Here is a 20,671-nt window from a genome sequence, read left to right as displayed (position 1 = left end):
AAGTAAGGAAGGAGGATTCTAGGAAGGGGATAAACCAACCATGGAAGTTAAGGATAGTATCAAATTGAGAGAAAAAACACACAATGTGGCAAAGATTAGTGGTAAAGTGGAGGATTGGGAAAGTTTTAAAACCAACAAAAGATGACCAAAAAAAAATTAAGAGAGAAAATATAAACTTTGAGGGTAAACTAGCGAGTAATATAAAAACGGACAGTAAGAGCTTCTTTAAATATATAAAAAGAAAGACAGAGGCCAAAGTGAACATAGGCCCCTTAGAGAGTGAGGCTGGGGAAATAATAATGGGAAACCAGGAAATGGCAGAGGAATTGAATAAATACTTTGCATCAATCTTCACGGTTGAAGACGCTAATAGCATTCCAAAAATACTAAATCAAGGGGCAAAAGTAGGGGTTGGGGGTGGGAGGGGGGCGGTGGGGGTGGTGGTGGGGGGGGGGAGGCGGAGAGGAAATAAATATAACTATCACTAGAGAAAAATTACTAGGGAAATTAATGGGGCTAAAGGTCGATAAGTCCCCTGGACCTAATGGATTGCATCCTAGGATATTAAAGGAAGTAACTACACAGATAGTGGATGCACTGGTAGTAATCCTTCAAGAATCCTTAGATTCTGGAAAAATCGCAGGAAAACTGCCAACTGCCTTATTCAAAAAGAGAGGGAGACAAAAACAGGTAACTATAGGCCAGGTAGCTTAACATCTGCCATTCGGAAAGTGTTAGAGTCTATTATAAAGGATGTAATAGCAGAGCATTTAGAAATGCATAATATACTCAAGCAGAGTCAGCATGGCTTCATGAAGGGCAAATCATGCCTGACAAATTTATTAGAATTTTTTGAGGAGTTAACAAGCAGGATAGATAAAGGGGAACCGGTAGTTGTAATGCATTTGGATTTCAATGTCAGGAAGAGATATTAATGTATATGATGCTATTGGAAATTATTTTTTTAAAATAGAGGTTTAGTCTGTGTGTGTGTTAACTGGATTTACACCAGCTAGTCTGGGTGATGTATTGTAGTTTTGAGATGTAAACAGAAGGTAGAGGGTACATTTGCATTTGTTGAACAGAGCATTCAAGAGTGGGAGTGAAATCTTACACCTAGCTAGCAGACACCAAGCAATGTTTATATCACTAATAAAATTGGTACTATGGAAGGGGTTCAAAGGACCTGGTGATACAATGAGAATTTACATTCAAAGAAAAAGCAGTTTGTGTGTACAGGTCGGAGGCACGTAATATCTAAGCAGCTGTAAGCCTACAACTGTCTGCAAAGGAACCAAATCGAAAGGAACCTCATTTTGAATTTGTAAGGTGAAAATGCTTTGCCTGGTGTCTGTTTAAGTCTATTGGTTATTGTTGCCTTAGTGGAGATTAATTTGGGAATTTGTTAAAAGTTATGATAGTAGTAATTTGTAGCCATGTGTATGTGCTTAATTTGTTGTGACTTAATAAATGTTTCATTTAGATTATATAAAAACCTCTAGAGAACTGGTGGTCTTATTCCTGAATTTAGAGCTGCAACTCAAAACATACTAATTGAAAATATAGGTTATGACAGTTGTTTAAAGTTTCCCTCTGGGATTTTAAATAACTCAGCCTTTACAAACTGCTGTGTCATAACATTCCAAAAGGCGCTTGATAAGGTACCTTATATAAGGCTACTTAACATAAGAGCCCATGGTGCTAGGGGTAATATTTTAGCATGGATAGATGATTGGCTAACTAATAGAAGACAGAGAGTTGGGATAAGAGGGGCATTTTCAGGATGGCAACCTGTAACTAGTGGAGTGCCACAGGGATCAGTGTTGGGGCCACAATTATTTACAATATATATTGACTTGGATGAGGGAAGTGAATGTACTATCGCCAAGTTTGCGGATGACACAAAAATAGTTGGGAAGGCAAGTGGTGAGGATGACACAAAGAGTCTACAGAGGGATATAGACAGGTTAAGTGAGTGGGCAAAAACTTGGCAGATGGAATATAATGTGGGAAAATGTGAGGTTATGCACTTTGGCAGGAAGAATAAAAGAGCTGAATATTATTTAAATGGAAAAAGACTGCAGGCACAAAGGGATTTGGGAGTCCTCGTGCACGAATCCCAAAAAGCTAGCATACAAGTTCAGCAGGTAATAGGGAAGGCAAATGGAATGTTGGCTTTTATTTCAAAGGGAATGGAGTATAAAAATAGGGAAGTCTTGCTAAAACTATACAAGGCACTAGTTACACCACACCTAGAATACGGTGAACAGTTTTGATCCCCGTATCTAAGGAAAGATATACTGGCATTGGAGGCAGTCCAGAGAAGGTTCACTAGGTTGATCCAGGGTGTGGAGTGGTTTTCTTATGAGGAGAGGTTGATTAGGTTGGGCTGTACTCATTGGAGTTTAGAAGAATGAGAGGCGACCTTATTGAAACATATAAAATTCTTAGGGGGCTTGACAGGGTAGATGCAGAGAGGTTGTTTCCCCTTGTGGGAGAGTCTAGGACCAGAGGGCATAATCTCAGTGTATTTAAGACAGAGACGAGGAGGAATTTCTTCTCTCAGAGAATTGATAATCTGTGGAATTCTTTACCGCAGAGCACTGTAGAGGCTGGGTCGTTGAGTATATTCAAGGCTGAGGTAAACAGATTTTTAATCAGTAAGGGAATCAAGGGTTTTGGGGAAAAGGCAGGAAAGTGGAGTTGAGGATTATCAGATCAACCACGATCTGATTGAATGGCGGAGCAGACTTGATGGGCCGAATGGCCTACTTCTGCTCCTACATCTTATGGTCTAGCAGCAAGCAACTGTGGGGATCTGTCTTCAGAGCATCTGGCTCATCAGAGAGCCAGATGCAGAGCTGGGACACCTGCTTCAAGGTCAACAGCATAGAGCTGGTACATCTAATGGTAATAATGGCCAGCAGCTGCCTTAAATTTAATTCTGTTAACGTTTTGAATCTGTATGTCTCTTCTGTAGAAGAGCCATACAGCCTCAAAATGTTAACTCTGTTTTTCTCTCCACTGATGCTATTAGACCTGCTGAGTTTTTCCAGCATTTTCTGTTTTTGTTTCAGATTTCCAGCACCCGCAGTATTTTGCTTTTATCTTAAATTTAACTCCGCTTTCCTCCAAACAATGCTGACTGAGGAGGATAATATTATGAAGCGGCAGAGAAAGTCACCCTCCTTACAACCACCTCATAGAGCACCTTGGCATTCCAACAGCCAACAAACAAAGGGTCAGGAGCTGGCACTTGCCCACGACTCATTCCACTGTTCGGACATGGGCATCCTGCCACAAACTAACATTTCTCGTCTTTCACTTAGTCGGACCGAAAGAGATTTTATTTTAATTTATACAGAGGCAATGTACTGCGGATGCTGGAAATCAAATAAAAACAGATAACGTGTCTGGATGAGGTGTGAATGGCAGGACAGTAGCTACCAAAACACAAAAATTAAGAAAGGAACACGAGATAAAACAGAACCAGCAAAACAACGAAAGAAAATGGAGGCAGAGGTTATGATCTAATATTGTTGAATTCAATATTAAGCCCAGAGGCTGTTGAGCACCCAGTCGAAGATGTTGTTCCTCAATCTTCTGTTGTAACCCAGGATGCAGGATTCCTTTTTGGGAATGTTAATGAGCTATCCCAAAGGGAATGCAATAGTGCTCAGGGTACTTCTAGTTTTGAGACAATGAGAAGTCATTGATCACATAGCCTAAAAATTCACACCCAGCATTAGAACGTGTTTGCATTCAATAAGCCGAGGTAGGGAGCGGTGATTTTAGCTGAGCAGACAAGACTAGTTGCAGTGTGCTTCCACAACAAGACAGGAGGTGTAGTTATGTCAAGGTGGCAAACATTTCTCAACAATTGGGCCGATCAGATTTCATCACACAGGTAATATTTGTCTCTTCTCCCTTTCTATAGAAGTAGTTCTCAGACTTTTTTGAAGGAGCCCTTTTGAAATTGATTAGTCAAATGTAAATTCTAATATAGAACAGTGCTTCCCAAGCTATTTTCCAATGTGACTCCATTTTAACTCTTAAAGTAACATGACCCCAAATGCCAGCAAAAGCAAAACAAATAAAGGAGCATAGAATCATTCGGTATATAATTATTAAATTTTGCATATTAAAAATCTGTCTTTTAAAAGTACTTAGTAAAAATGTTATTAATTTATGTACTCATGTAAATTTCAGCCAAACTCTCCATATTACCTGGTAACAGAAGGCTCAGTGAAACCCCTCTCCTCTCTATCTCCCCACACACATTGTAATCATCCTTCCCCCCCCAACATCCCCCCATACATTGTAATCATCTCTCTCCCCCCCAACATCCCCCCCACACATTGTAATCATCCCTCCCCCCCAACATACCCCTCACCCCCCGCTCCACACACACACGTATCCCAATCCACCTTGCCGCCACCACCCACCTGATAAACACACACATACACACACCTCTTCCCAATGCTCCTCCCCCACCCTGATTTATTCACTCACCAACCCCCACTCCACTTCCCCCCTTTGAGTCTAATTGCTGGTGCCTGTGAAGCAGAGTTGCCAGCCCAGGGTAAGGACCCTGTTAGAACAAGTGGACAGGAACAGAAACATAGCAAAGTTCGAAGACACAACTCCCCTTCCTGGCCTAGCTACAAGGCCTCCCGGTTTTTCCTGCACTCTGGGCACAGTCAGTCTCTGCCTGGCTCTGCCTCTGCCAAATGGCGCTCAAATATCCTGAGCCCGCTCGGCACTCACCATTAAAAGTGTTTTCTGAAGTTAAAGAGGGATCACCACCTGCCCCGTGCTATTTGGTGGAATTGATCTAGTGGATCCAGGGCTGTTGCTGTCATTGCCTCTGGACTGGGTTGGCTGCTCTCCACAGTTGCCATTTCCACTCGAAGGAGGGAGAGCTTATGACCCTAAATGTGACCTCGGTGACCCCATTGGGGGTGGTGACCCACAGTTTGGGAACATTTTAATTTTTTAAAAAATTTTCCTTACTTTTCCTTTGTGTCTCTTTCAATCTAATCCAATCTTTCTACCCCTCTGTATTTCTCTCTCTGTACTCATCTCCTTCCCTGCTGTTCCTGTTTCTTTGTCAATTCTTACATCTCAGCGGTTGACCTAGACAGATGATCTAGTCATTCCCCAAGGTCCCAGGTGCCCTTTACGCCATTCAAGGCAAAAATATTCGATCTGAAGGGCAAAGGGAAAATTAACTTAATGCCGGTGATGCTGCAGGACCTTAGAAATAGTGGATACAATGAGGTGGAGCTTTAGAGTCAAGAAGAGGGGTACTACATAAGGGATACATAAACTCTCAATTTTCACAAAGCAGATTTTGAGGGAAAGGAACGAGCTGAAGTGGGAGACTAGACCCAATGTTTGAGGACCACAGAGTAAGTTGCAATACTCTCGGGAATACAGTATTGTCAACACAACTTGGAAAGAAGTGCCAATGAAAAGAAATGATTTTAAAATTAAGTGAGCATAAGTGAAGTACTATAGGAGGTAAAGGCAGAAAAAGAAAGCTTTCCTCACGTATAAATGAGAGTATAAGCATAAGGTTAGGAAACTGGTCAGGCGAACCATAGGGGGCAATGAATGAGAGCTCCCCCAGAGATGCTCCTGCCATTTCTTTACCATGTACGCAGCAGAACAGGAGCAACCCTGAGGAAATTCTGATGCAAAGAGATCCTGGGAATATTAAAAAGTCTTTGACAGGTAATCAGAGAAACAGTGAGCCCTGTAAAATACACCAATTAGTCAAGGAATAGGAAGTATTAGAAACCAATTTGTTGTGTTCATTTTCACAGAAGAAACCTCAGAGCCAGAACGTGAAGCCAGGGCTTGGAGAAGAGAACGTGGATCAGCAAAGCAGGAACACAACATTTGATTTCTTTCTACAGTGGGCGATCAAAAGCTGGAATGGGTTTCAAGGAACAATGGTTGCTTCCGCTGGTTCAACTTAAGTGGTAGAATGGGACAACAGTGGCCTGGTGTACTGGAAAGAAGTAGGTTAGAAATAGGCTGAAGAGGACCTTTCATCCAACACCATGTTTGTGATCAAAGACATGACCTAGGGAAACATTTTATTCATCAGGCCTCCTTTATGAAGTACAAGATACTATCTTCAAATGCTTAACCTTATTCAACACTATTCCTGTACTCCTTTCTGTAATTATGCAGGCGTGCTGAACACTGACTCATGTAATCTCGGACTTATAATAACAGGACAAAGCATTAATTTACAGTGTCCATTTGATAGTGCACAACCCTGCCAGTGGGAAACACATGAAGAGCTTTCATCATCTAAGTCACTTCAGACTGCTACAAAAAACTGCATGGAAAAAGGAGCATTCTGCCTTACAATACAGCCTTGTGTATTAAAAGAACTATAAAACAGCAAAAAAATCTGGGTTTAGCTACTTTTTTTTTAACGACAAAGACTTGCACTTATATGATGCATTTCATGAGCTCAGGGACCAAAACACTTTTCAACCAATGTAATACTTTAGACGTGTAGTCACTGCTGTAATGGAGGAGACGTGGCAGCTAATTTGTGCACAGCAAGCTCCCACAAACAGCAATGTGATGATGACCAGACAGTCTGTTCTGGTGATATTGGTTGAGGGACGGACATTTGTCAAGACACCAGGAGAATGCCCACGGTCTTATTTGAAATAGCATCATGGGATCTTTTAAGTCAACCCTGACACCTCATCTGAGAGATTAACAATCACTCAGTGCGGCACTGAAGTGTTAGCTTAGATTTTCGGCTCAGGTCTCTGGAGTGGGATTCAAATCAACAACCTCATGACTCAAAGGTGGAGTGCTATCTACTGCATTACACCTGACATGCAAGTTCTTCAATGAAGGCTCATGCTATGTTTCTTGTGAGCCTTCCTTTGATTTTCTCCTCGATGATGGTGAACATCTGAGCAGAAGAAACTTTCTCCACTGCAAACAAAATGGGAGCAAAAACCTGCGGGGCTGACATCTTGGTGTAAATGTCATGGTGCACTCGCCAGAGGAAGTGGTGTCAGGAGAAATTCCCCAACATAAATATTCCCGATGGATACCCATGTCCTTATAGACATGTCCCAGAGGTTTGAGAAACATGATGCTGTCAAGTCATTCATGGGCCAGCTAGCATCAGTGGGAAAAGACAGGCCACATGATACTCCCACTGTCCCCTTTCTAAGCGGGCGGTAAAAATCTGAGAGTCCGGACCAAGACTCACGATTGGAGCCAGAGGTGGAATCCACTTCCTCCACCAGACAGCCTAAAGGAATGCCTCTACTCACCCAATGCCGCAGTGTGTTGGCTGATAGCCAGGCTGGGGCTGAGGGCACACCCTGCTTGAGAGTCCTCTTCCCCAGGCCGCATCTCTCTAACCCCAAACATGGACACCCAGCAAAGGGCACAAGGTTCTGTGCTAGACAAGGCCACAAAGGCATTAGGCTCTATCTCCCAGGCTTTCCACTGCGTTCCTAACTGACAGGTTGATGTATGTGCCAGAAATCACAGCCAAGTTTGGACCTAATACTTTATAAAGCAACTGATTAGGCATTTCTATATATTCCTACTAATTCAGCATCCACTCATTGCAACGGGCCATTCTTTTCTCCCGACTACACTCACAACCACATCTCAGGTACTCCTGGTTGCTGGTTTCTGAGATGGCCTTGTGGTCCCGGAATGTCCACTTACACTAGGCAAGGCCACTAAGTTAAGTGGGGGCATGGAGGTGCTGTGGGGTGGGGGAGGGGGCGGTGGACAGCGGGGATGCGATGGGGACTCAACTTAGTTACTATAATCTGTAGGTATGCCTCATGGTTGACTCATGCAGGCCACCTGGAGCACGAGATTGAGATCAAAGTTTGGAGCCACATAGATTTGTCCCCCCACAAATTAGTTTTGGTATGGTTAATGAGGTTCTTGTACACAGTCGCTGGCAGCAACTGCCACTTACCATTACAAGGTGACTTCCCAAAGGACCTCTCAATCTAGCACCAGCATCAGAGTTTCTCTTATATGGTGGGCAACTTAGAACTGTCCCTAATTGAGTGGGTGCCCACTACTCAAAAAAATCAGGCAAATTCCCCCGAAACCTGAGCCACGGACACTTGGAACCAAAATCTTTCATCTGAGTTCCTCAGGGTAGTGTCCTAGGCCCAACCATCTTCAGCTGCTTCATCAATGACCTTCCTTCCATCATAAGGTCAAAAGTGGGGATGCTCACTGATGATTGCACAATGTTCAGCACCATTCGCGACTCCTCAGATACTGAAGCAGTTCATGTCCGACTGCAGCAAGACCTGGACAATATCCAGGCTTGGGCTGACAAGTGGCAAGTAACATTCGCAGGCAATGATGGTCAGGCAATGACCATCTCCAAAAAGACAGAGTCCAACCATCGTCCCTTGATGTTCAATGGTATTACCATCACTGAATCCCCTACTATCAACAGCCCGTTGACCAGAAACTGAACTGGACTAGCCATATAAATACTGGGGCTAGAAGAGCAGGTCAGGGGCTAGGATACGTGTGACGAGTAACCCACCTCCTGACTCCCTAAAGACTGTCCACCATCTACAAGGCACAAGTCAGGAGTGTGATGGAACACTCTCCACTTGCCTGGATGAGTGCAGCTCCCACAACACTCAAGAAGCTGGGCACCATCCAGGACAAAGCAGCCCGCTCGATTGGCACCACATCCACAAACATTCACTCCCTCCACCACCGACTCACAGTAGCAGCAGCGTGTACCATCTACAAGATGCACTGCAGGAATTCACCAAGGCTCCTTAGGCAGCACCTTCCAAACCCACAGCCACTACCATCTAGAAGGACAAAGGCAGAAGATAGATGGGAATACCACCACCTGGAGGTTCCCCTCCAAGTCACTCACCATCCTGACTTGGAAATATATCTCCGTTCCTTCACTGTCGCGGGGTCAAAATCCTGGAACTCCCTCCGTAACAGCACTGTGGGTGTACCTACACCACATGGACTGCAGCTGTTCAGGAAGGCAGCTCACCACCACCTTCTCAAGGGCAACTAGGGATGGGCAATAAATGTTGGCCCAGACAGTGAAGCTTACATCCCATGAATAAATAAATTGTTTTAAAATTGTCTTTTCAGCATTTATGGTAAAGCTAATATTTACATTCATTTAGGACCTTTCACCATTGCAGGATATCCCAAATGAATGACTATCATCAACTGATTAGCTGTCAACTGTGGCAGCAATTTGCACACAGGTGAACTCCCAAATAGATGAAATGAACAACCAGGGTCCCTGCATTTTTTGGTGTTGAGTGCAGCAGGAATCTTAGCCAGGGCAACTCCGTGCTCTTTCCTAAATAATACCCTGCGGTATTTTATTTTACAACTTATCCAAAAGACAGCACTGAGAGTTCAGTATTCTCTCAGTGCCACAATGAAGTGCCAGTCTAGGTTATCTACTCAAAATCTTGAAGACAACTTGAATCTACAGCCTTCTGACAAAGGAAGGAATGCTACTGAGCTACCCTGTAAACTTGTAAGTAAAAGTGACAGAAGAAGTTGGGTTGGATTAGGCACAGGAAGCCTTTGCGGCAGGTTCTTTGCTACTGGGCTTCCAAATGTTCTTGTTACCTAGATGCAAAGCCTATGGCCATTTTTAAGTGATTGTCAAACAAGTTACTCTATGTGAATTAGATGGATTATCTTATACTCAATGCTACTGTTCCACATAGTCCAAAGGCTACTGAATCTTTCACACGCAGTCTACACATGACACATCCAACTCAGTTACACATACTATTTTTTAACAATGTAACCAATAATCAAATTGACAAGTCAGGTCACAAGCACAGAGGTAGATTTGATACATTTTTCAAGCAGTTTGGTGACCATGTTGCATGAGGCATTTAACAGAAGCTGCGACTTCAGCTGCAAACCTTTCCAAATTAAGGTTTTCTTTGAACAGATAAGGCACAAAGATTTTTTTAAATTATGAAATGCAATGGCTGTCACTAGAAATGAGAAACTTTCCAGGTCTGTTGATGTAACCTTAGCCCCAGTGTTAAGCCGTGCTTACATATGAAGTGAATCCAATACATCTCGCTCTGGTTACTGGTTCTAACTGATGGCTGCACTGTTAATAATATCCCAAATCTCAAAATCCATATTGCACCCGGTACTTTGAAAAACAACAGCCCAATAATATTGCATCTCTTTACTCTTTCTTGGATTCAATGAGCACAGATTAATGCAGGAATCCAGGTTTACTTTTTTTCTTATTCATTCACAGGATGTGGGCTTCGCTGGCTGGGCCAGCATTTATTGCCCATCCCTAGCTGCCCTTGAGAAGGTGGTGGTGAGCTGCCTTCTTAAACCATTGCAGTCCATGTGGTGTAGGTACACCCACAGCGCTGTTAGGATGGGAGTTCCAGGATTTTGACCCAGTGACATTGAAGGAACAGTGATGTAGTTCTAAGTCAGGATGGTGAGTGACTTGGGGGGGGAACTTCCAGGTGGTGGTGTTCCCATCTATATGCTGCCCTTGTCCTTCTAGGTGGAAGTGGTCATGGGTTTGGAAGGTGCTGTCTAAGGAGCCTTGGTGAATTCCTGCAGTGCATCTTGTAGATGGTACACACTGCTGCTACTGTGCATTGGTGGTGGGGGAGTGAATGTTTCTGGATGTGGTGCCAATCAAGCTGCTTTGTCCTGGACAGTGTCAAGCTTCTTGAGTGTTGTGGGAGCTGCACTCATCCAGGTAAGTAGGGAGTATTCCATCACACTCCTGACTTGTGCCTTGTAGATGGTGGACAGGTTTTGGGGAGTCTGGTGTATTAGCAGTATTCAGAAGGACAAATTGGTGGACAGGGTGTTGCGCGTGCAAGAGTACACCTCAGAACTGAGCCAGCCAGAGTCAGATTTACCCCAGAAGGATTTGCATTGTACAAAATAAGACTTTAGCAAAGGCACTTTGGCTTCACCACAAAACATTTCCATCGAGCGTGGTGCAAAACAGCTCACTACCAGCTCACCGCCTCTAAATGCTGCAATCATTCAAAGCCCCAGCGTGAGAATTCAACAGGTGAAATGAAAGGACGTATTTTCACAACATCGGCAAACATTTCTTAAATATTCAGTTATGAATCTGACTTTCTGCTGTTCTGGGATTCCTTTCCTCGATATTGCGGCACAGGCATTAACAAATAAACACAGCAAATTAACAAGAGAATTAAATTATGGACAAAATCCAGCATCTCATGGGGTCATTTCAGGGCATAGCTTTCAATTCTCCATTTTGGTGAACGTAAATAGTGCACGCAGCTTCTCGGTCTTGTTTTGTTAAACTTTAGGTCAATGTCTCCTCGCCTCTTTCTCTAATACAACACAGAAGCCGATTTCTCCTCGTTGTATTTCTATATCAGTCATATAAATCCCAGTGGATAGCCACTGAGCTGCACAGCGCCTCCTCTATTATAAAACAGGGGTGGAATTTTAATTCCTTAATATCTCAAGATCGAGTAATGATCTGTAATGCAGTTAGAAAATAGAAGTGGTTTATATATGGTGTCATTCAGCCAAGGTTAAATAGAACTGCAGATGCAACATCAACATGTGTTCAATTAAAGCATTAGGACAGAAATAAAGTTTGCCACAAGGAAATAGAATTTTACTCCACATCTTTTTATTTTTATTAAACACTTTTTTTGTTTGCAGACCACAGACAGCTGGCAAAGCAGGCTCATGATGTGGAGCAGCTAGGGCTCCATAAAATGGGAGCAAAAAGCTGATTACAAACCCACTGGCTTTCAGCTCTACGTCAGATAGAAAGTTAACTACTGCGACCCAAAGAAAAGGAAGTATCGCTCTTGAGATCTACAGTTGTGTGGGCTGAAAGGAGATAGTCCTGAATGTCTTAACTATGTCGGCCTTTAGTTCGCAGCACTTGGCACAAGGACTGTCACAACTTCCTCAAAGAGGCACTAAGGAAAAATCACTCCGTCTCGGATTTCAATTTTTCTTTTTAAAATCATAAATGAACTTTTGCAGCGATCAGTTTGAGGATGCTGGGGAGATGGACTGATTTCCCAATTTTGTCATCAGTGTCAGAGTCAAGCACCTCCGGGTCAGGTTCAGTATGGTGAAAATGGAGAGGTTGCCCAGCTGTTAACATGACTTGAGCCCAAATACAGAAGAGAATCCCCTGGAAGGTTCCCAGTTTTTCCAGCAGCAAATCTGCACCAAGGTCTGCATTTTAGTGCCAGCCTGTAGGCAATTATATCATGCGGCCCCGTATTTTAATAAAAGACTCTATTGAAATTATCCACATGCTTCGAATACAAGCCTTAGAGTCAAGAGCAAAAGCCGACCCATTGGACTGGAATTTGAAACGTTGTCAGAGAAGTGAAAGGATGGTGTGTTTACTGTGGCCATCTCAATAGTAATTTCTATACTTGTTTTTTAACAAAGATTTCACTACGCCTGCATGAGGCCATTCTAAAGAATACATTTCAAGGTAAGCCGGAGGAGGAGGTGGTGTAGTGGTATTGTCACTCAACTAGTATTCCTGAGATGCAGGGTAATGCACCATGGCAGATGGTGAAATTTGAATTTAATTAAATAAAAGTCTGATGATGACCATGAAACCATTGCCAATTGTTATAAAAAACCCATCTGGTTCATTAATGCCCTTTAGGGAAGGAAATCTGCTGTCCTCACCTGGTCTGGCCTACATGTGACTCCAGACCCACAGCAATGTGGCTGACTCTTAAATGCCTTCCGAATGAGGGTAATTAGGGATGGGCAATAAATATTGGCATAGCCTGCGACACCCACATCCCATGAACGAATAAAAAAAGCCATCTTATTGGGTTGATTTTCAAAGTGCACACTCCAGATGTGGAGCCTCATCGGTTGGGAACACGCAATTGAAACGTCTATTGGGCTGGGATTTTGCTCTGAGCAACATACAAAAAGTGCCAGACGTTCATTCCACTTGGAGTTGCCCACAATTCTATGCATTTTGGATGGCAACTTATTCTCAGCCGAGCACCCAAAAAAGCCCAGCAATCCATAGATGCCATCTAGGGCTGGTGTGATCAGGGCAAGTAACTGTGGCCGGGATTTTCCAGCCACATTGTGGTGGGATCCGCTGCGGGACATTGGGCAGCCCAGCCAAAAGTGCATTGACTCTTGGCAGGGCCGGACAATCCCACCCTGCGTTTCTCCTTAATCAATCAGATTCAAGAATAGTTAATGTACAGCACACAACCTGAACCAGGAGTCGTAAGTTAGAATAGTGAATGAATGACCAAATCCTGCACGGAAAGCAAAATAGAGGCCGGGATCTTCCGGCCCCGTTGCGGGCAGGACCCGCCACGGGCGAGGTAACGCCCCAGCCAGAAGCCGATTGGCTTACGGCGGGACCGGAATCCCGTCAGCGGGCGGGTGCGAAAAATCCCGCCCAGAGAGCGAGAAAGACAGACTTGTATTTTGATTGCACCTTTCACGACCACAGGGCATCCCCAAGCACTTTACAACACTCAAACAATGAAGTACATTTGAAGTGTAGTCACTATTGTAATGTAGGAACTGTAACAGCCAATTTGTGCACAGCAAGCTCCCACAAACAGCAATGTGATAATGAGCAGATAACCTGCTTTTGTGGTGTTGATTGAGGGATAGGTATTGACCAGGACACCAAGGAGAACTGCCCTGTTCTTCTTCAAAATGGGGCCGTGGAATATTTTATATCCACCTGAGAAGACAGGAGGGGCCTTGGTTTGACTTCCCATCCAAAAGATAACACCTCTAATAGTTTCCCAGTGCTGCACTGGAGTGTCAGTCTTAAATTTCCATCTTCAAAGTCCTGGAGTGGAAGATTGGACTCAGAGCAATAATAGAAACAGAGAAAAAATGTTTAAAAAGGGTTTATTGCTTTTTTTTTAATCTCCAACAATGATTGGAAGAAGAACAAATGAGACTCCACACTTGTAAAAAAAAATCTACGCCAGAGAGGTTGTTTGGCAGTATTTAAAACTTGTCACACTGTTAAGAGTGTACTTACACTGGAATGGACAAGCTCCAACTTTTTCTGGCATGTTTAATCTTTACCTATGAGGCAAGTATAGCAACTTCATGCTGTTGAAGATGGTGTTTTTGGGATGCTTTTGAAGGAGTAGGGCATCTCAGGTAGCGATCTCCAGGCTTTCGTGTTTTACCTGCACATTAGCAGTCACCAGGTTTTGCTGTCCGATTTCCACATAACAGTAAATGCTAATAGCATCACCATTATTGTTTTTTAACCTCAGAATATGGCCCAACATTTTGAAAAAAAGTAAATTTGGAAAATCAGTCCTCATTATTTTGCAAAGGTCTGTTCATTTGTGAACAAAGTTTTGAACTGAATGTAGCTAATGTTAGTATGTGAATGCTCAGCTAGTTAATGATATTCCTCAGTCCACTATTTTAAAGGTGGGATTGACCCATTCAAATACTTGAAAGATAGACTGGCATTTATAATTTTTCCTTACAGATTGCTCAAAGTGTTTCACGTGTAATGAAGTGGAATGACTTATGCAAGCAAATTTGGCAGCCATTTTGAACACAGTTAGGTTCCAATCTATTTGTGGTAGTAATAAAAACAAAAAACTGCGGAGGCTGGAAATCCAAAACAAAAATAGAAATACCTGGAAAAACTCAGCAGGTCTGGCAGCCAGACCTGCTGAGTTTTTCCAGGTATTTCTATTTGTGGTAGTGTTGGTTGAAGGAGAAAAATTTGGCCGGGACAAGTAAATGAGTTAATATTTCTCGTACAATAGGGGACAGAATAATTTTGCATATATTGATTAACTGTCATACATTAATATTGTTATGTGTAAATTCCAGGCTTGCGTTTGTAATGTGTATGGTATGCTAAACCCAACAAAAGATTGAACCGCATCAATGAGATAAAAATTCAGTCATTAAGGCAAAAAAAAGTACTTTTTTTCCACCTTAGATTACCAATTTAAATTTGTAACCACCAATAAGAACATGAGAAGAGGAGCAGGCCCTTTGCCTTCGAGCTTGCTCTGCGATTCAATAAGATCATGGTTGATCCAATTGTAGCCTTACTGTACTTTCCTCCCTGCCCCACATAAAACATGACTTCCTTGTAGATAAAACATCATCTACTTTAACCCTCGAGTATACTCAATGATCCAGTCTCCCCTGTACTCTGGGGAAGAGGATTCCAAAGGTTAATGATCCTCTAAGAGAAGAAATGCCTCCTTGCCTCAGTCTTAAGTGAAAGACCCCTTATTTTTAATCCCCTAGTTCTTGATTCCCTCATGAGAGGAAACATTGGGCATTGCCAATTCAGCCCCCGGGAGATGGTGTGGGAGGTGGAATGACCAGTAAAATCACAGGGAGACAGGTCAGATTGGCTCTCTGACGTGGTCCTGCCATGGGGGCATTTTACCGACAGAGGGGCTGGATGTGGAATGGTTATCCACCCCAAGGAGGTGGCAGCTGATTTACCTATGTAAAAATCCAATTAGGGGCCATTTTACAGGGCCGCCAACACTTTGCTAAGTGGAGGAGGCCTCCCAGCCACAGCCCAGGGTTGGGGGATGGTTTAATGGAACAAAGAGGGGGCCATGGGCAGGGAAGGCAGCCCCCACAGACCCAACTATCTCCTCAGAGGGGTTTCCCCTCTGACCTTCGGCCTCATGAATTCTTTTAAATTCTTTTTCTTTTTTACTTACCTACTGAAGATATGAGGTCTCCTGTATTCCTCAGGAATGACCACCTTTCCCAGGCGGTGCTCCCCAGCTTCGGAGCTGCCGGCTCTGTGATAGGACCGGCAGCATGGACAAGCCCGCCCACTATCCTTAATTGGACAGCGAGTCCACGGGCAGCCAATTAGGAGGCCGCCTGTGGTAAAGTTGCTGAGCAAGTGCCCCTGCCAACAAGTGCGGGCTCAGGACCGCTTTCCACCGACATCCCAAATCACCTTGTAAATTCAGCCCATCCTCTCAGCGTCAATCGTATCAAGCCCCATCGGATAAATTCAATATGATCACCTCCTGTTCTTCCAAACTCCAAAAAGTAAAGGCCCAACCTGCTCAATCTTTCCTCGTAAGCCAAGCCCTTGATCCCAAGAATCAGCCTAGCAATCGCACACAAGAATTTATTGACCTGTGTTCACACAGAAAATGACGAGAAAGTTCCATACACATTCAGCGTGGGTTACAGACAGGCTACCTGGCTGAGAATCAATGGAGAATTAGAATATATCTCAGAATATCAAGGACTAGCTCTATTTAAAAAATAAAACGGTTTTCATCTGCTGATTTCAGTAGAACACAAGAGCAGTGGATTTTCTCTGTTTTACAGTGTCTTTGATGGCTTTCCAATCGTCTCAGATATTTCAATGGGGTCGACGATGTCCTTCAGGTCCGACAAAGAGTTTCTAATAATCAACAATTAAATTACTTTATGAAAAATGCAGTCCTTTATGAATGAGCTTTGTTTGAGTATACCTTCAAAGGGTTTGGAACAATACTCCTGTGGTGAGTTTACTTCAGAGGTCAGTTAGCAGGGGAGTCAAGGTTAGTTTGACACTGGCTGTAATGTGCCTGGAAAGAATGAGCAACTGTCTGCACCTTTATTGCTTTGGTCTACACTTCACCACCGATATCAAAGTTTGCAAATAAAGAAAAAGGCATGAAAACTTCAGATGCTGGAAATCTGAAGCAAAAACAGAAAATGCTGGAAACACACAACAGGTCAGTCAGCATCCGTATAGAAAACAGATGTGTTGGTGCTTTGTGCGTAGAGCTATCATATGGAACACAGGGGGTTTAGAAACCTGCTGCCTTGCACTGAACGCTGTTCATTAACCATCAACAATAATGAATTAATGTTTTTGACGGCAATAAGAACAGAAAATACTGGAAATACTCAGCAGGTCAGACAACATTTGTGGAGAGAAAGAAACTGAGGTTAACAGCCAGAAACTTCTCCACCCGCAGGAGGCAAGGAAGGCAGTGGGCGGGCCTGAAAATTCAGTCAGTTGGTGTCAAGGCCGATACCCGATGTCCTCCCGTCTCCACCAGAAGTAAACTCTGGGCGGAAAGGCCCATGGCCGACCCCTCCACCCCATCTCCACTCAAGTCCCTTAAGTGACCAATTAACGACAACTTAAGGCATCTTCCCATCTCTGCTGCAATCTCCCCAGCACCAGACGGACCTGGCCAACATGCGGCCTGCATGACTGGTAAAACTGTGTGAGCTGCATGTCAGCTGGCAGAGTGAGGGGAGAGGGGGGTGGTGGGTGGGTCCCTCGATCTGCACTAACCTGTACATGATCGCAGGCATGGGCATAGGGCAGGGGGGGGTGGCCGCTGACAGCTATCTCCCAGCCTTTGATGCTGACCCCCATTGCACCTCTCTCCCAGTGATCCCACCCTGTGAGACCACCCCCCGTGCCACCCCCCACCCACCCCCAACAGCACTGGGCATTTTCCTGGGTGGCTCCGCACTCCTGGGACTCTGGAGGATGTCGCCCCGGCAACAGCCGCGGCCTTCCCCTTGGAGCTGCCAACCTCTGATTGGCCGGCAGCACTTGGCAGGTGGTACGTTTCCTTCCCGGGTCCTCAGTCGGGATGAAGGCCCGCCGCTGTCCACCTAATTGTCCGATGGGCAGAAGATATGGTGGGCCTTCCTCCTCAGAGTGAGTGCAGGGTGTCTCACCGCTTTTTCAGGCAGTGGGCAAGACACCTGCTGAGAACGGAAGATTCCACCCAACGTTTCAGGTCTGTGGCTGTGCATCAGGACAGTGCTGGATGAGGGGCAAATATCAACCAGGACACCAGGAGAACATTCCTGCTCCTCTTCAAATAGAGTCCTGGGACCTTTTACATCCACCTAAGTGGGCAGATGGGACCTCGGTTTCAAGCCTCATGTGGAAGATGGCGCACCTTCTTTCACAAATGTATAAAATTTAATTTTAAATACACGATTCTGCCATAAAGCATATCATTACACAAAAACTGATCCGCATAATTCTCATACTTGAATTTTATTTTTGTCCTACCTGGAATTTATCTTTGCTTCTCTCTGATGAGCTGGAACTTTGGTCTTCTGTTCACTGTAAGAGGCAGAAACATTCCAAGTTATTTGCAAGTTCACACTTCTGACAAGATGTTGGAAACATCTATTTGAAATTCAGGTCCGCATGGTGGATGAGTTTTTAACTGAGTTTCGAATAACGGTTAGTAGTCAGTAATAATGGTTAGTAGAGCGCCACATGTGCCCGACTTTCCAACATATGCTTTCAGCAAAGCTCATCACTGGGAGTACAAATTCAGAAAATTACCCCCTAAAACACAATCTTCAGCACGAGCTCATATAGTCCTTACTGTTTTTAAATGGTGGCACTATATTTACAATCAGTAGACTGCTATGGCAATTGTATGAATATTCTGTTGTGATACAAGTACACAAGCTTTAATCCACATGAGTTGCACTAGATATTGGAGCAGCAACCAAAGTTTAGTTAATTAGTAAACCTGGATTAAAAATGTTCGTCTCAGTAACAGTGACCAGGAAACCACTGGGGTTATTGTAAAAACCCATCTGGTTCACTAATGCCCTTTAGGAAAGGAAATCTACCGTCCTTACCCTACGTGTGACACAGTAATGTGGCTGACTGTTAACTGCCCACTGAAATGGCCTAGCAAGCCACTCAGTTATATCAAGCTGCTATAAAAAATTAGAGTAAGGATAAAACCAGACGTCAACCCGGCATCGACAAAGGCACAGCCTACACAGTCGATCCCGCAAAGTCTTCTTCACCAACATCTGGGGGATTGTGCCAACATTGGGAGGGCTGCTCCACAAACAAGTCAAGCAACAGCCAGACATAGTCATACTCACCAAATTATATGTGACAGGCAATGTCCCAGACACCACCTTCAGCATCCCTGAGTATGAGACAGGCCACACCAGAGGTTGGGGGGAGTTACCTTGGGATTCCTCCACATTGACTCTGAACCCCATGAAGTCTCATGACACCAGGTCAAATACAGGAAAGGAAACCACTACCATCCTCCTACTGCTGATGATTGTTGAACACCACTTGGAAGAAGTTCTGAGGGTAACAAGGGTACAGAATGTACCCTGAGTGAAGACTTCAATGTCTACCACCAAGAATGGCTTGATAGCAACGCTACAGACCGAGCTGGCCATGTCCTGAAGGACGTATCTATTAGACTGGACCTGCAGCAGCTGGTCCAGGTGGTGTCCTCACCAATCTACCTGTCGCAGACACATCTGTCCATAAGGACCGAACGCCTCACCGTCCATGTGGTGACGAGGTCCGATCTTCACAGTGAGGATACTCTCTATTGAGAACAGATCTAACAACTCAAAACTGGTCATCCATGGGATGCTGTGGACCATCATCAGCAGCAGAATTGTATTCAACTACAAGCTGTGACTTCATTGCCGAGCAGATCCTTCATTCCACCATCACCATCAAACCAGGGGATCAATCGCGGTTCAATGGGGAGTGGGGGACAGCATGTCTGAAGCAGCACCAGGTATACCTAAAAATGAGGGGCCAACCTGGTGAAGGGACAACACAGGGCTACATGCATGCTAAACAATGGAAGCTGTATGCCATAGCCAAAGGTAAGCAATCCCCTGCCAATGGGTCAGATCAAAGCCCGGCAATGCTGCCAATCCAGTCGTGAATGGTGGCGGACAATTAAACAACTCACTGGTGGAGACCACTGCAGAAACATCCCCATCCTCAATGATGGAGGAGCCCGGCACATCAGTGCAAAAGACAAGGCTGAAGCATTTGCAACAACAATCTTCAGCCAGAAGTGCTGAGTGGGTGATCCATCTGCCTCCTCCTCAAGTGTGGAACTTCAAAGGGACATAGACAAGTTGGTGGAATGGGCGGACAGGGAGCTGATTAAGTTCAATGAGGAGAAGTGTGATGTAACTCATTTGGTATGAAGAACATGGAGAGACAATATAAAACAAAGGATACAACTCTAAAGGAGCAGAGGGATCTGGGTGTACATGTGCATAAGTTATTGAAGGTGGTAGGACAGGTTGAGAGAGTGGTTAATGAAGCATACAGTGTCCCGGGCTTTATAAATAGGGGCATAGAGTAGAAGAGCAAGAAGGTTATGTTGAACTTGTATAGTCCACTGGTTTAGCCTCAGCTGGAGGATTGTGTCCAAGTCCTGGGTGCTGCACTTTAGGAAGGATGTGAAGACATTGGAGAGAGGGCAGAAAAGATTCATGGGTTCCAGGAATGAAGAACTTCAGTTATGAAGATAGATTGGAGAAGTTGGGACTGTTTTTCTTGGAGAAAAGAAGGCTGAGAGCAGATTTGATAGAGGTATTCAAAATCATGAGGCATCTAGACAGAGTAGTTCAGGAGAAACTGTTCCCACTCTTCATAGAGTCATAGAGGTCTACAGCACAGAAAAAGGCCCTTCGGCCCATCGAGTCTGTGCCGGTCAAACAAGTACCTAACTATTCTAATCCCACTTTCCAGCACTAGGCCCATAGCCTTGTATGCCATGGCATCACAAGTGCACATCCAAATACTTCTTAAATGTAATGAAGGTTTCTGCCTCTACCACCTTTT

General features: G+C 44.2%; 1 protein-coding gene across 2 annotated transcripts in view; it reads right to left on the bottom strand.

Annotated features, from left to right (window-relative positions):
• LOC144679529 (neurocalcin-delta) overlaps positions 1-20,671 on the bottom strand; it is a 370,337-nt gene that overhangs the window by 222,332 nt on the left and 127,334 nt on the right. For both annotated transcript variants that reach the window (XM_078540016.1, XM_078540015.1), the window contains exon 2: positions 18,098-18,151. The gene's annotated coding sequence lies outside the window, so the exon portion shown is untranslated. The remainder of the gene's footprint in view (positions 1-18,097; positions 18,152-20,671) is intronic.

This window comes from Cetorhinus maximus, chromosome 4 (assembly GCF_964194155.1).
Source record: "Cetorhinus maximus chromosome 4, sCetMax3.hap1.1, whole genome shotgun sequence".
Taxonomy (NCBI): domain Eukaryota; kingdom Metazoa; phylum Chordata; class Chondrichthyes; order Lamniformes; family Cetorhinidae; genus Cetorhinus; species Cetorhinus maximus.
Note: the sequence above shows the minus strand (reverse complement) of the source record. Positions and strands in the feature narration are given on the sequence as shown.